The following is a 13065-nucleotide window of genomic DNA, read 5'->3' on the forward strand; positions in this document are numbered from 1 at the left end:
ATTTATAATAGTCTTACTATAAGATTGATCTTTTATATTAAAAAGGCACTAATACAAACTTAAAAACATTTGGTCCTCTATGTTAGAACCAGGTTTTTATTAGAGTATTGCTTTGTTCTGAATAAAACTGCAAGAGGTTTTGGTTCTTAATTCTGAAATTTGTTTCGCTAACAACCATCTTCTAAACTGTTTCTATTTTTTTCCTGAGATATAATTAATTTTCCTAGTTTCAGGTTGGAAATGCTGACTTTTTCATTCAGAATGGCAATTTTATTTCTCAAGGTAAAAAGTTTTCTTTTTGAAGCTTCTCAGATTTATATCTCAGAAGTTCAACTTTTGCTGTACCTCGTTGTGATTTTCAGGCCATACATCACTACCTTCTGTTCTTCCTCTTCTTGAAAAGGTATATCTTCTTTGCTTGGCTGGGGTCATAACTCTCTCCTTCCACCTTTTTGTCGGCTCCTATAACTTTTCCCCTCTGGTTCTCACTCTGCTGTTATAGCTTGATGCTGAAATATTCTGAAGGAAACAATGTTTTCTTCTAGTATTAATATAACTTGATTCTGTACTCTTAGCTTTTCTTCATATATCTGAGTTAGTCCACATAATCAGGAAACTTTCCATGCTGTTACAAAGAGTCATGTATGTTACTATTCAAGGAACTAGTTTTTTTGTTTACATTCCTCTATAATATAGTGTTCACTCATAATCCTGGTCACACTCCTCCTATGTCTGATTAAATTCAAGTACCCTTTTTATTATTTTTGACTTCCAGATTATCTAAATGGGCTTCCCATAAGGAAAAGCAATTATATTACAGGAGGTTTTTTTTTTCAAAAAAAAAACCTTTTTGGTAACTGGCTTAAAAAAAAACTCCAAAGATTTTACATTTTATCAAGATAATTCCTGTATTGTTTTTATTATGCTTTTTATTACTTAGAAAAACTGAGCTTTATTTATTTGTTTGTTTATTTATTTATTTTTGAGTTGGAATCTCACTCCGTCGCCCAGGCTGGTGTGCAGTGGTATGCTCACAACCACCCCATCATCGACCTATTGGGCTCAGGTCACCTCAGTGTTGACCTGCTGGACTCCAGTGATCCTTCTACCTCAGCCTTCCAAGTAGTTGGAACTACAGGCATGCGCTTCCATGCCCGGCTAAGTTTTTATTTATTTATTTATTGTAGAGACGAGGTCTCACCATGTTGCCCAGGCTGGTCTCAAACCCACGGGCTCAGGCAATCCTCTCACCTTGACCTCCCAAAGTGCTGGGATTACAGGCTTGAGCCACCTCACCTGATCAAAAAACTAAGTTTTAAAAGGATCAAGGTGCTTATATTCATGTAACTTTCTGTATTGTTTTGAAGCTTTTAATTATTACTCTGGTTAAATTAATATTATTTTATTTTTTATTTATTTCTATTTTTCATTTTCTATTAATTTTTCTTTATTTCAATAGTTTTCTGGGGATACAAATAGTTTTTGGTTACATGGTTATATCGTATACTGGTGAAGAAGTGTACCCATCTGGGCTTCAAGTGTACCCATCACTCCCAACTGTACACATTTACCTGACAGGTGATTTTTCGTTCTTTACACTTCCCACCCTTCTGAGTCTTCAATGTCCATTATATCATTCTCTATGACTTTGCAGGTTTAGCTCCCACTTATAAGTGAGAACTTATGGTGTTTGGTTTCCTGTTCCTGTGTTAGTTCACTTAGGATGATGTTCTCCAATTTGCCACAAAAGACACTATTTCATTCCTTTTGATGGTTGAATAGTATTCCTTAGTGTATACGTACCACCGTTTCATCATCCATTGATCGGTCGATGGGCATTTAGGTTGATTCCACATTTTTGCAATTGTGCTGTGATGAGCATGCAAGTGCAGGTGTCTTTTTTATATAATGACCTCTGTTCCTTTGAGTAGATACCTAGTAGTGGGGGAATAACTATTATTTTGCAGTAAACTTGATTCTGTTTTTACTGTCTTTTTAAACATTGACATCTTTGGCAGGGTTCTCCAGGATCAAAATCCTAAATTAAGTCTTTTCGACCTAAGATTAACTTGGGGATTTTCCAGTTAGACTCCTAGAGAGTATCAAAAATGTATTCCTCATCTTGTAGAGATTAAATGACTAGGTTTCTTTGGTAAATTGTATGGGAGCCATTGTCAAATGATAAGTGAAACTAAATGTTCTTTCAGTTATGTTTATGGGTATGTTATTGGTATACATGTTATTAAAATTATATAAATCTACAAAAATCTAATATTTTGTCAGTAATAATTGTGATTGCTATGCTAAATCTTTTCTAAAGTTATATTTATGAGAATATATTATAAATTTGAATATTCTAAAGATTATATGAAATATATGAAAGTGATGTTCCTGACATGATGCTCTCAGTCATGATTCTGGTACTTATAATAGAAATAGCTAGCCAGACAAGGTGCATGTGCCTATAATCCTAGTTACTCAGAAGCCTGACATGGAAGGATTGCTTGAGCCCAAGAGTTTGAGACGAGATGGACAAAATAGAAAGACTCCATCTCAAAAAAATAAAACAAAAAATAAAGGCCAGAGCCCCCCAGATGAGGGAAGTGGAATAAAAAGGAATACTTTCCTTGTCATTTGGAAACTTTCATCAGATTTTAACCATGCTATTCTATTTTGTCACTTACAGTTAGTTTTTTTGAAGTCTTCTTTAAAAATACTTGCAATCAGCCAGCCATTGTCCAAAATGACTTTTCATGGGAAAGACTATAACAAGTATTCTTAAAAACAAAACACTGCTCAAAGAAATCAAAGATGACACAAACAAGTGGGAAAATATTCCATGCTCATGGATTGGAAGATTCAACATTGTTAAGATGTCCATTCTACCTAAGGCCATCTATAGATTTAACACAATATCCATCAAATTGCCAGCAACATTCTTCTCAGACCTAGAAACAACAATACAGGAATTCATATGGAAACATAAACAATCAAGAATAGCCAAAACAATCCGCAACAACAACAAAAAAAAAGCAGGAGGTATCACACTCCCAGACTTTAAACTTTATTATAAAGCTACAATAATCAAAACAGCATGGTATTGGTACAAGAGCAGGCATATAGACTAATGAAATAGAATTGAGATTCCAGAAGCAAAACCCAATTTCTCAACCAACTCATCTTTAACAAAGCCTCCACCACCCACCACTGGGGAGAGGAGAACCTATTCAGTAAATGGTGCTGGGAAAACTGGCTGACCACATGCAGAAGATTCAAACAGGTCCCCTACTTATCCCCAAACACAAAAATCAACTCTAAATGGATCAGAGACCTAAACGCAAAACCTCAAACTTTAAGAACCTTAGAAAATGCAGGAGACACTCTTATGGAAATTGGAACTGGCAATCAATTCCTGATCAAAACCCCAAGGGCCCATGCCATAAGAGATAAGATAGACAAGTGGGACCTCATCAAACTGACAAATTTCTGCAAAGCCAAAGAAACCATCAAGAGAGCAGGGAGACAGCCCACAGACTGGGAAAAAATATTTGCCAACCCCATGTCTGACAAAGGCCTAACATCTAGGATCTACAAGGAACTCAAACGTGCTGAAAAGACAAAAACAAACAGCCTCATTACAAAGTGGGAAAAAGATATGAATAGACAGTTCTCAAAAGAAGACATACAAGCAACCAACAGATACATGAAAAAATGTTCAGCCTCACTAGTCATCAAGGAGATGCAGATTAAAACTATACTGAGATACCACCTAACTCCAGTCAGAATGGCCATCATCAATAACTCAAAAAATAACAGATGCTGGAGATGATGTGGTGAAAAGGGAACACTTTTACAGTGTTGGTGGGAGTGTAAACTAGTATAGCCTCTATGGAAAACTGTGGTAATTCCTAAAAGTATAAAAATCAACCTTCCAGTTGATCCCGCAATCCCCCTACTGGGAATTTATCTGGAAGAACTCAAATCACTCTATAAAAAAGATACCTGCACATGTATGTTTATTGCAGCATTGTTCACAATAGCAAGATCACGGAACCAACCACGCTGCCCATCAAAAGAGAACTGGATTTTTAAAATGTGGTACATATACACAATGGAATATTATGCAGCCATAAAGAAGAACAAAATTATTAACTTTGCAGCAACGTGGATGGAATTAGAGTCTATAATACTGAGTGATCTTTCACAGAAGCAAAGAACTGAGTACCACCTGTTCTTACTCATAAGTGAGCCTTGAACAACTACCATAATACTATAAAAAAAGGATTGACAGTAGTGGGAAACTGTGGGGGGGAGGGGGAGTGGAGAGGTGGGATTGACAGTAGTGGGAATCTTCTTGGGGAAGGGAGACACACCTCATCAACAAGGGTACCTCCACAATGAATATTTGTATACCTAACTCTGAATTGTACCCCACAATTTTAAAATAAAAAAATTTAAGCCAGGCTCGGTGGCTCTGCCTGTAATCCCGCGCTTTGGAGGCTGAAGTGAGTGGATTGCCTGAGCCCACGGGTTCGAGACCCGCCTGGGCAACTTGGTGAGACCTCATCTCTACAATGAATCAAAAAATCTGCCGGGCATGGTAGGGCACACCTGTACTTCCAGCTACTTGGAAGGCTGAGGTGGAAGGATCGCCGGAGCTCAGCAGGTCGAGGCTGTGGTGGCCAGGAGCGGCCACTGCACTCAAGCATGGGTGATAGAGTAAGACTCCAACTCAATAAATTAATTAATTAATTAATTAATTTAATTAAATTTTAAAATTTAAATAAAAAAACAGAATTCTGATAACTTTAAGATCAATGGACTAAACAAAGTTTCCCAACTCTAATTTAAAAACAGATGAGTTCATAAAACTGCTAATTAAGATCAAGAAAAGCAAAAGAAATAAATTAGATAAAATTTAAATAATTGATACTCTTTTATGACTTTTATTTGAAACGTTTGTTTTTCTTTTTTTTCTGTTTTTTTAATCAACAAAAGTGACATTTAATAAAACACTGTTGCTTCTCTACTTTCCTTAAATCTTTGCCAGATAAATTATACTTTCGTGAACAAAGATGAAAGCAAATTTGCTTTTTCTCCCCACTTGAGTCCTCCAAAATTCAGAAATTATTTGTGAATATTCTTATTTTTATTCACAAAAGTTCAATAAAAATCTGCTCTCTTCTTTTAGACAGAATACAATTGGAAGCTGATTATATTACCAAGGCTTTGACTAAAATGTCATATTTTAAAATATACATGAAATCCTTGACTTCAAGAGTTCATAAACTTATAATGAGTGAGTAAAAACTGTCACTTTCTGGCAGGCCCAAGAATTTTAACACTAAGTAAAATCTAAAGTCTGCTTTTGTTTGACTTCCTAGCCTAAAGAGATTTTTTTAAATCTGAGATTCCTATATCATCAATGTAGAGAGAAAAAGTTTTGTAAAGAAAAACTGCAATATGTCTGATTATTCTACTGTAGACCTGTGTATTGTTTTCAAGTTCTTATTATCTACCTATAGACTGAACTATTTCCTGAATTCTCCTATCTGCCCTCAACATTTGGCTACAACTCTCCAACTAAAAACAAAAGCTGCTCTGTTACTAAAGCCCTACAAGCTGAAGCTGGACGAATTTTAAGGAATAAGCCTCATACTTGATGTATGAACCATGCAGAAAGCTAACCAATAACCTGATGTCATGACCAGAGACCTTCAAACTACAAACCAGGGAAAAAGTTGATGTTTTCATGCTGTAAACAACTTTTCCCAAGATATCGGAACAAAATTCCATATCATGATCCTTCTCCCCCTAACCCCCTACCCTTAACGCTACCTTTTTCACTTGGCAAGATAATGAGATAATGGTGTGATTAAAATTTTACAACAATTAGTGTCTGCTGGTAACTTAACAAAACCTAACCTAAGAAATACTTTAGTATCCATTGGTTATATAAGAAAATGTCTGTGCTACTGCTAATACTATGTGCTGTACCTACATAAAGTCACTTGGGAAAGCTGAAACCCATATACACAAAATAAGAAAACAGGCCACATGGTTACAATATGTCTTATCTAATTCCATATAATCATTTGATTTATTCAATTAGTGGTCTTCAAGCCTAGATTCATGGCTCAAAACTATCATGCAAACTGAAATTGCCATATTATAATTAATTTTACTTTGTATTTTCTCTTTTTAAAGTTTGTATCTGTTACTTGTTAAATTTTGCAAAAGTACAACTCCTAACAAAATAATGCTAACCCAGCACTTTGAGATGACAGCAAAAGACTAGAGAACAAACAAAGTTAAGCTAAAAAATGAACTCTAGGTAGACTTAGCTTCAGTGTCACTCTCCCTTCAAATCTCCTTTATTGTTCAAATTTGGCTAAAAGGATTTTGAAGCAACTCCTAGTCACCATTCACTCTCCTCAACATAGGACTAGACCCGCAACAGGGCAAGTCCATCCCGGTATCGAGGGACATCAAACCTGACTACAGGATGATTCATAAGTGATGCTTTTGAAGAAATATCTTGATCAAAAGAAGGAAATACGAAAGTTTTCAGAATCAAAATGGAGTTACTAATGTTTAAAAAATCCTGAAAAACAGAACAAGGGAAGCGTTCTCAATTTGTATGCCTGATAGCAACAACAACAAAAAGACTACGAAAACTACAACCTAGCTTGGCAAGCACATCTGCACAGCAACTGCCAGTCCAATCTCAGACTGGCATCACCCTTGCTACTGATCTTTGTGGACAAGGACAATTAATTCACACTAATTATGTACTCCTCCAATTTTTTTTTCCTTTAAAAACCTCTGCCTCCCTTTACTTCCCTGAATCTGCACATCGTGTACTATGGCATGCACACTCCCATTGCAGTGCTCTATTCCCAAATCAATATCTTTTCTTTTAGAGAACTTCTCTTTGTTTGTTATTTAGGTTGACAGAGCTTAAGTAAGGAAGAAATAAGAGAAAGGGAGCCAGGCTCGGTGGCTCAGCCTGTAATCCCGCGCTTTGGGAGGCTGAGGTGAGTGGCTTGCCTGGGCCCGAGGGCTCAAGACCTGCCCGGGCAACTTGGTGAGACCTCATCTCTACAATAAATTTAAAAAATCAGCTGGGCATGGTAGCGCGCGCCTGTAGTTCCAGCTACTTGGACAGCTGAGGTGGAAGGATCGCCGGAGCCCAGCAGGTTGAGGCTGCAGTGGCCGGGAGCGGTCACTGCACTCCAGCACTCCAGTCTGGGTGACAGAGTGAGACTCCAACTCAAAAAAAAAAAAAAGAGAGAAAGGGAAATATGAGAGTGAAGACACTAGCTCTGAAATCTAGTAACATGTAATCTTAGTTTAACAATCAGATAGAGAAGGTGGATCCTCACTTTTAGTTCATTCATTCAATCAAGAATATTCAATGACTAACTACTATACACCAGTCACAGTTATAGATGCCATCGAATATAGCAATAAATAAAATAGGAAAAAATAACTGTCCTTATGGAATTTATATTCAACCATGAGTGGCATCAAATATTAAGAAAATTGTGATAAATGCTCTGTTGAAATGTAGTGGATATGAGGGCAAGAAGCAGGGCCCTGGGTGATTTGGTTTTAAATATTCTTCTTAGAATATTTAAATATTTAAATATTCTTCCTGAGACTGTGATACTTGTACAGAGACCAGAGCGACTTGAGGAAGGAGGGAATAGATTAACAGTGACAGTTACTTGTATGTTCTACATCAAGGTGACCATGTGGCTGCAGGGAAACATGGGAGTGAGAAAGTAGTAGAATTCAAAAGTTCCAGCTTATGTGAAGTGTTGTAGGTAGTCCAATCAATTTGACTTTTACCCTAAACAAGATAGGAAACTATTAGAAGTTTTGGGGCAGAGAAATGACATGATCTGACATATTTGTGGAAAGGATGACTGGTTGTTTTACACTGTCAACTTGGTTATGTTTCCAATAACTCCCTTCCTAAATGGTTTCAGGTTAGCATTGGTCAAAGAGACACTTGTACTATTTTAAAAGTTGGAAGTGAAGCAGCAGCCATATGCTCTGAAGGTCAGAGTGGACCCCCCATGCTGCTGCAGCTCTTCCATATTGCTCCTGATCTGCTGATTCACCTCATTGGCATCATGCCTTTGCTGGGGCATGGACATTCTGGCTCCTGTCAGGTCTCCTCCTTTAGCTTCTGCTAGTGATGGGCCAGGAATGTGTGCAGTTGGTGGCGGGGTGTCAGCTGATCTACAGGTCACTCACTGTAGAAGGTGGAGGTGGTGAGAGACTGACACGAGGTCTGGTTTATCTTCACTCTCTCAAATTTCACATCCGGCTTTTCTTCCTGGCTCTCAGGCCTGTCATCTTACAGTTGCTTCAGGGAACCAACAGATGCAGAGGTAACAAACTCTCCACCTTAACCTTTCAAGTTGCTGGGAATACAGGCACACATCACCATGTCTGGCCCTCCTCCTCCCCCTCCCGCTCTCCCTCCTCCTTCTCCATTTATTGTAAAGATGAGGTCTTGATGTATTGCCCAGGCTGGTCTCAAATTTCTGGGTTCAAGCAATCCTCCTGTCTCAGCCTCCCAAAGTGCCGGGATTACAGGCATGAGCCACCATATTCGGCAGGTCTTATCTTTTTTTCCAGAAATGATTTGTGGTTTTCAGTGTAGAGGTCTTAAACATAATTTATTAGATATTTTTCTGGGTAGTTGATGCTTTTGTTACTATATCAAGTGGAAGTACTTTAAAATTTTCATTTTATATTTCCATGTTGGTAGTATTTAGAAGGTGCCTAGAAATACATTTTTTGTATTTATAGTTCATATTTGAATGTAGCAGCATTGCTAAGTTAAAACATACTGTTATAGTTTTTTGTTTTTGTTTTTTTTTTTTGAGTTGGAGTCTCACTCGGTCGCCCACACTGGAGTACAGTGGCCGAAGCGGCCACTGCAGCCTCGCCTGCTGGGCTCCAGCAATCCTTCTGCCTCAGCCTTCTGAGTAGCCGGAACTACGGGCATTTGCTACCACGCCCAGCTGATTTTTTGATTTATTGTAGAGATGAGGTCTCGCTGCCCAGGCGGGTCTCGAACCCGTGGGCTCAGGCAATCTACTCACCTCAGCCCCCAAAGGCGTGGGATTACAGGCTGAGCCACCGAGCCAGGCAATTGTTGTAGATTTTAAAACTTTTTCTATTGATACCGTCATGTCTTCTGTGAATAATATCAGGCTTATTTTCATTTCATCTATTTGCCTTTTATTCACATGTCTTGCTCTAATGCATTGAATGAAAGCTCTAATAAAGTGGTGAGAATGGGTGTCCTTGCCTAATTCTGATATGGGGGGAGAGCTTTTTAGTTTTTCACTATTAATTATAATAATTCATCATTAATTACGATTTGCTATAGATTTTTAAAATTTCAATAACTTCAGAGTGTACAAATGGTTTTTGGTTACCTGAATGCATTGTTTAGGCTGAGGTGAGTGGATTGCCTGTACAATAAATCAAAAATGAGCCAGGCGTGGTGGCTGGGAGTGGCCACTGCACTCCAGTCTGGGCGACAGAGTGAGACTCCAACTCAACAACAAAAAAAGAAATCTTTAAGTGTATCCACCACCTCCACCTGTGCACATCATAACTAAGTGATTTTTTCATCATTCCCCTCCATTTCCAGCCTTCCCCTTCTGAGTCTCCACGTCCATTATACCATTTGCTATATAGTCTTTAGATAGTATTTATAAGACTAAGGAAGAATTTCTTTTTGCTCTTAGTTTCCTAACCTCTAAGTTTGCTCAATTTTGAGTGTTGAATTTTACCAAGTGTTTTTTCTGTGTCTACAAATAAGATCATATTTTCTGTTAATATGATAGAATTACATTGATTTTCAATGTTAAAATTTATATTTCTTGAATAAACTTTACATGTTTATGATACATTATACTTTTCTATTTTTCTTGATTTGCTAATACTGTATTTTGATAAGTATGTTTGAATGTATGTTTCTCGAATATGACTTGAATTGTCCTTGTCAGGTTTTAATATCAGAATTACTGAATATTTAGTATGAGTTGGGAAATGCTTCTCCTTTTTTCATTTTCTGGATAAGCTTGTGTAAGATCGATGGTATTTCTTTCTTAAATCCTTAGGTGAATTCACTGGTGAAACAAAGTAAGGCTGGCTCCCAACAATGGAGTTTGTAGGTGATTTATAACACTGCTTTCACTAACTTAGGATAAGGATTAATATTAAGGTTTCTACTTAATTCTATAGTTAAAACTCTAAGTTTTCTTATGAGAGAATTTAAATATACTGGTCCTATTTCTTTTTTTTATTTCTTTTCCACAGCCAACATATGGCTAAACAGACAGTGGTCCAATTTCTTTAATAGATTTAGGATAATTCAGAGTTTCCATTTATACTTATATCGGTTTTTTGTTTCATTTTTCAAGAAAATTGAATGTTTACATTGTCAGATGTTGAAAAGTTGTTTGCTGAATTGCCTTAGGATCTTCTAAAATGTCCTCAGAGTGTCTATTCAGGTATGTTTTTATCATTTCTGATATAGGTAATCCCTCCCTCCATTACTTCTTCCCTCTCTTCCCCCATTCCCCCATCTCCCTGTTTCTCAATGCTTTGCTAGAGGTTTTAAAATTACACGTTTTTTTTTTTTAAAGAATAAATTCTGGCATTGAATTTTCTATATTTCTACTTTCTGAATCTTGTTGACTTCTGCTCTTTGTCCTTTCGTTTTATATATTTTTTGACTTGATTTGTTCTTTTTTTAGTTCTGTGATAGGAATATACAATTAATTTTCAGCCTTTCTTCTCTTCTTTTATATTAAGGCTATGAATTGAACACTAAGCACTTTTGCTCTCTCTCACAAGTTGACATATATCTTTATTATCATTCCATAGAAAATACTTTCAATTTTCCTTTTGACATATCCTTTAACTTATTTTATTTGTTAAATTTCCAAAGAGCTGTGGATTTTCTAGTTATCTTTTTGTTATTTCTCGCTCAATAAACCTTTGGTCAGAGAGCATACTTTATAGTCTTTTAGTCCTTTGACCTTTGTCAAGGTTTACATTGTGGTTCAAGATATGGTCAATTTTGATAAATAATTCCATGTAATTGAAAAGAAGATGTAGTCTGTCATTGATTTGTTCAGTTCTCTATGTATGCCAATTAAGCCACATTTGCTCATTGTGTTCAGACATTGTATATCTTTACTGATTATTTGTCTGATTGTTTCATCATTTATTAAGATATGTTAAAAACTATCCACTATGATTATGGATTCCTCTATTTCTCCTTTTAGCTATGGTAGGATTGGCCTTAGTTAGGAATATGAATAGTTTATTCTCAGTAATAGATAGTAAGAAAGAATATTTTGGCACATACCTATGTAGATAGCTAGTTGACATAGTAAGAGGTTGTAGAACTCCTTTTTGGATTGAGAGGTCATGCACTGAGAGTAAAGATGGTGGGAGGTGTTGGAGTTTTGAAGAAAGAGGAGAGGCTAAGCAAGTCATTTAGGAAACAGGAAGTATAAATGAGATAGGACAAAATTGTATGACTTCTGTTGAAAGAGAAAGTCTTCCATGAGATCTCACATTCCTACAAATCTTACTGAGTGTGCCAAGAATGCAAGTACCCAGCCTCTCTTTATTTGGGTCATTTCTTAAGGTTATGTTTTCAGCAAGTACCATGAGTGATAAGATAATGTCTCCCTTTGGAACAAAGAGCAGGTTTGCTTATTTTTTGCAAATTCCTCTGCTTCTGTCCAGGAATCTGATGTCTTCTGATAGCACTCATGAAATATAACAGGCTATCTTTATTAGTTTCCAGGGAGGCAAAAATCATATCGTAGATCTGACAACTGTCATTCAACTTTAAGTAACTTCTTGAAGTTAATGATCATAAATTTAAACTAAGATCATTGAGTTTTTTCTTTATTTAGTCATGTTCAGGTGTATGTATTTATGTACGGGGTAGACAAAGTTAAATGTAAAGTGTTGATGGAGCTAGGGAATTGAGGAATGGAATTTTTTTTTTTATTTTAAAGATGTGGGGTACAATTTAGGATTAGGTATATAAGCAGTCATCGTACAGGTAAAGTTTAGGCCTCCCTTTGGTTCCCACCTTGCCTGGTTTGAGGCCAGGTACCCTTATGGATGTTATGTCCCCCCACCCACCCCAGCAGTGTCTCACTATTTCCAGTTCCTTTCTTATAGTATTATGGTAAATGTTCAGGGTTCACATGAGTAAGAACATGTGGTACTCTGTTCTTTGTTTTTGAAACAGATCACTGAATATGATAGACTCTAAATCCATTCAAGTTACTGCAAAGTCCATATGCTTGTCCTTCTTTATGGCTGTGTAATATTCCATTGTGTAGATGTACCACATTTTTTAATCCAGTCCAATAGTATGGTTGGTTCCATGTTTTTGCTATTGTGAATAGTGCTGCAATAAACATGAGTGTGAAGTTATCTTTTTTGTAGAATGATTTGAGTTCCTCCAGGTATATTCCCAGTACAGGGATTGCTGGGGTCATATGGAAAATTAATGTCTAGTTCTTTTAAAAATTGCCACATTGTTTTCCAAAGAAGTTGCACTAGTTTGCATTCCCACCAGCACTGTAGAAGTGTTCCTGTTGTTGTTTATTTTGTTAATGAAGGCCATTCTTACTGAGGTTAGGTAGTATCTCAAAGTGGTTTTGATTTGCATTTCTCTGACGATTAGTGAAGCTGAGCACTTTTTCATGTGTCTGTTGGCTGCCCATGTATCTTCTTTTGAGAAATGTCTATTCATGTCTTTTGCCCACTTTTTAATGAGGCTGTTTGTTTTTTTCCTTTTGGCACATTTGAGTTCCTTGTAGATCCTGGATGCCTTTGTCAGATATACAGTTGGCAAATATTTTTTCCAATTCTGTGGGCTATCTTCCTGCTCTTTTGATGGTTTCTTTTGCTTTGCAGAAACTTTTCAGTTTGATGAGGTTTCACTTGTCTATCTTCTCTCTTATGGCATGGGCACTTGGGGTTTTGATCAGGAATTGG

This window comes from Carlito syrichta, unplaced genomic scaffold (assembly GCF_000164805.1).
Source record: "Carlito syrichta isolate Samal-C Ts95f unplaced genomic scaffold, Tarsius_syrichta-2.0.1 Scaffold307756, whole genome shotgun sequence".
Taxonomy (NCBI): domain Eukaryota; kingdom Metazoa; phylum Chordata; class Mammalia; order Primates; family Tarsiidae; genus Carlito; species Carlito syrichta.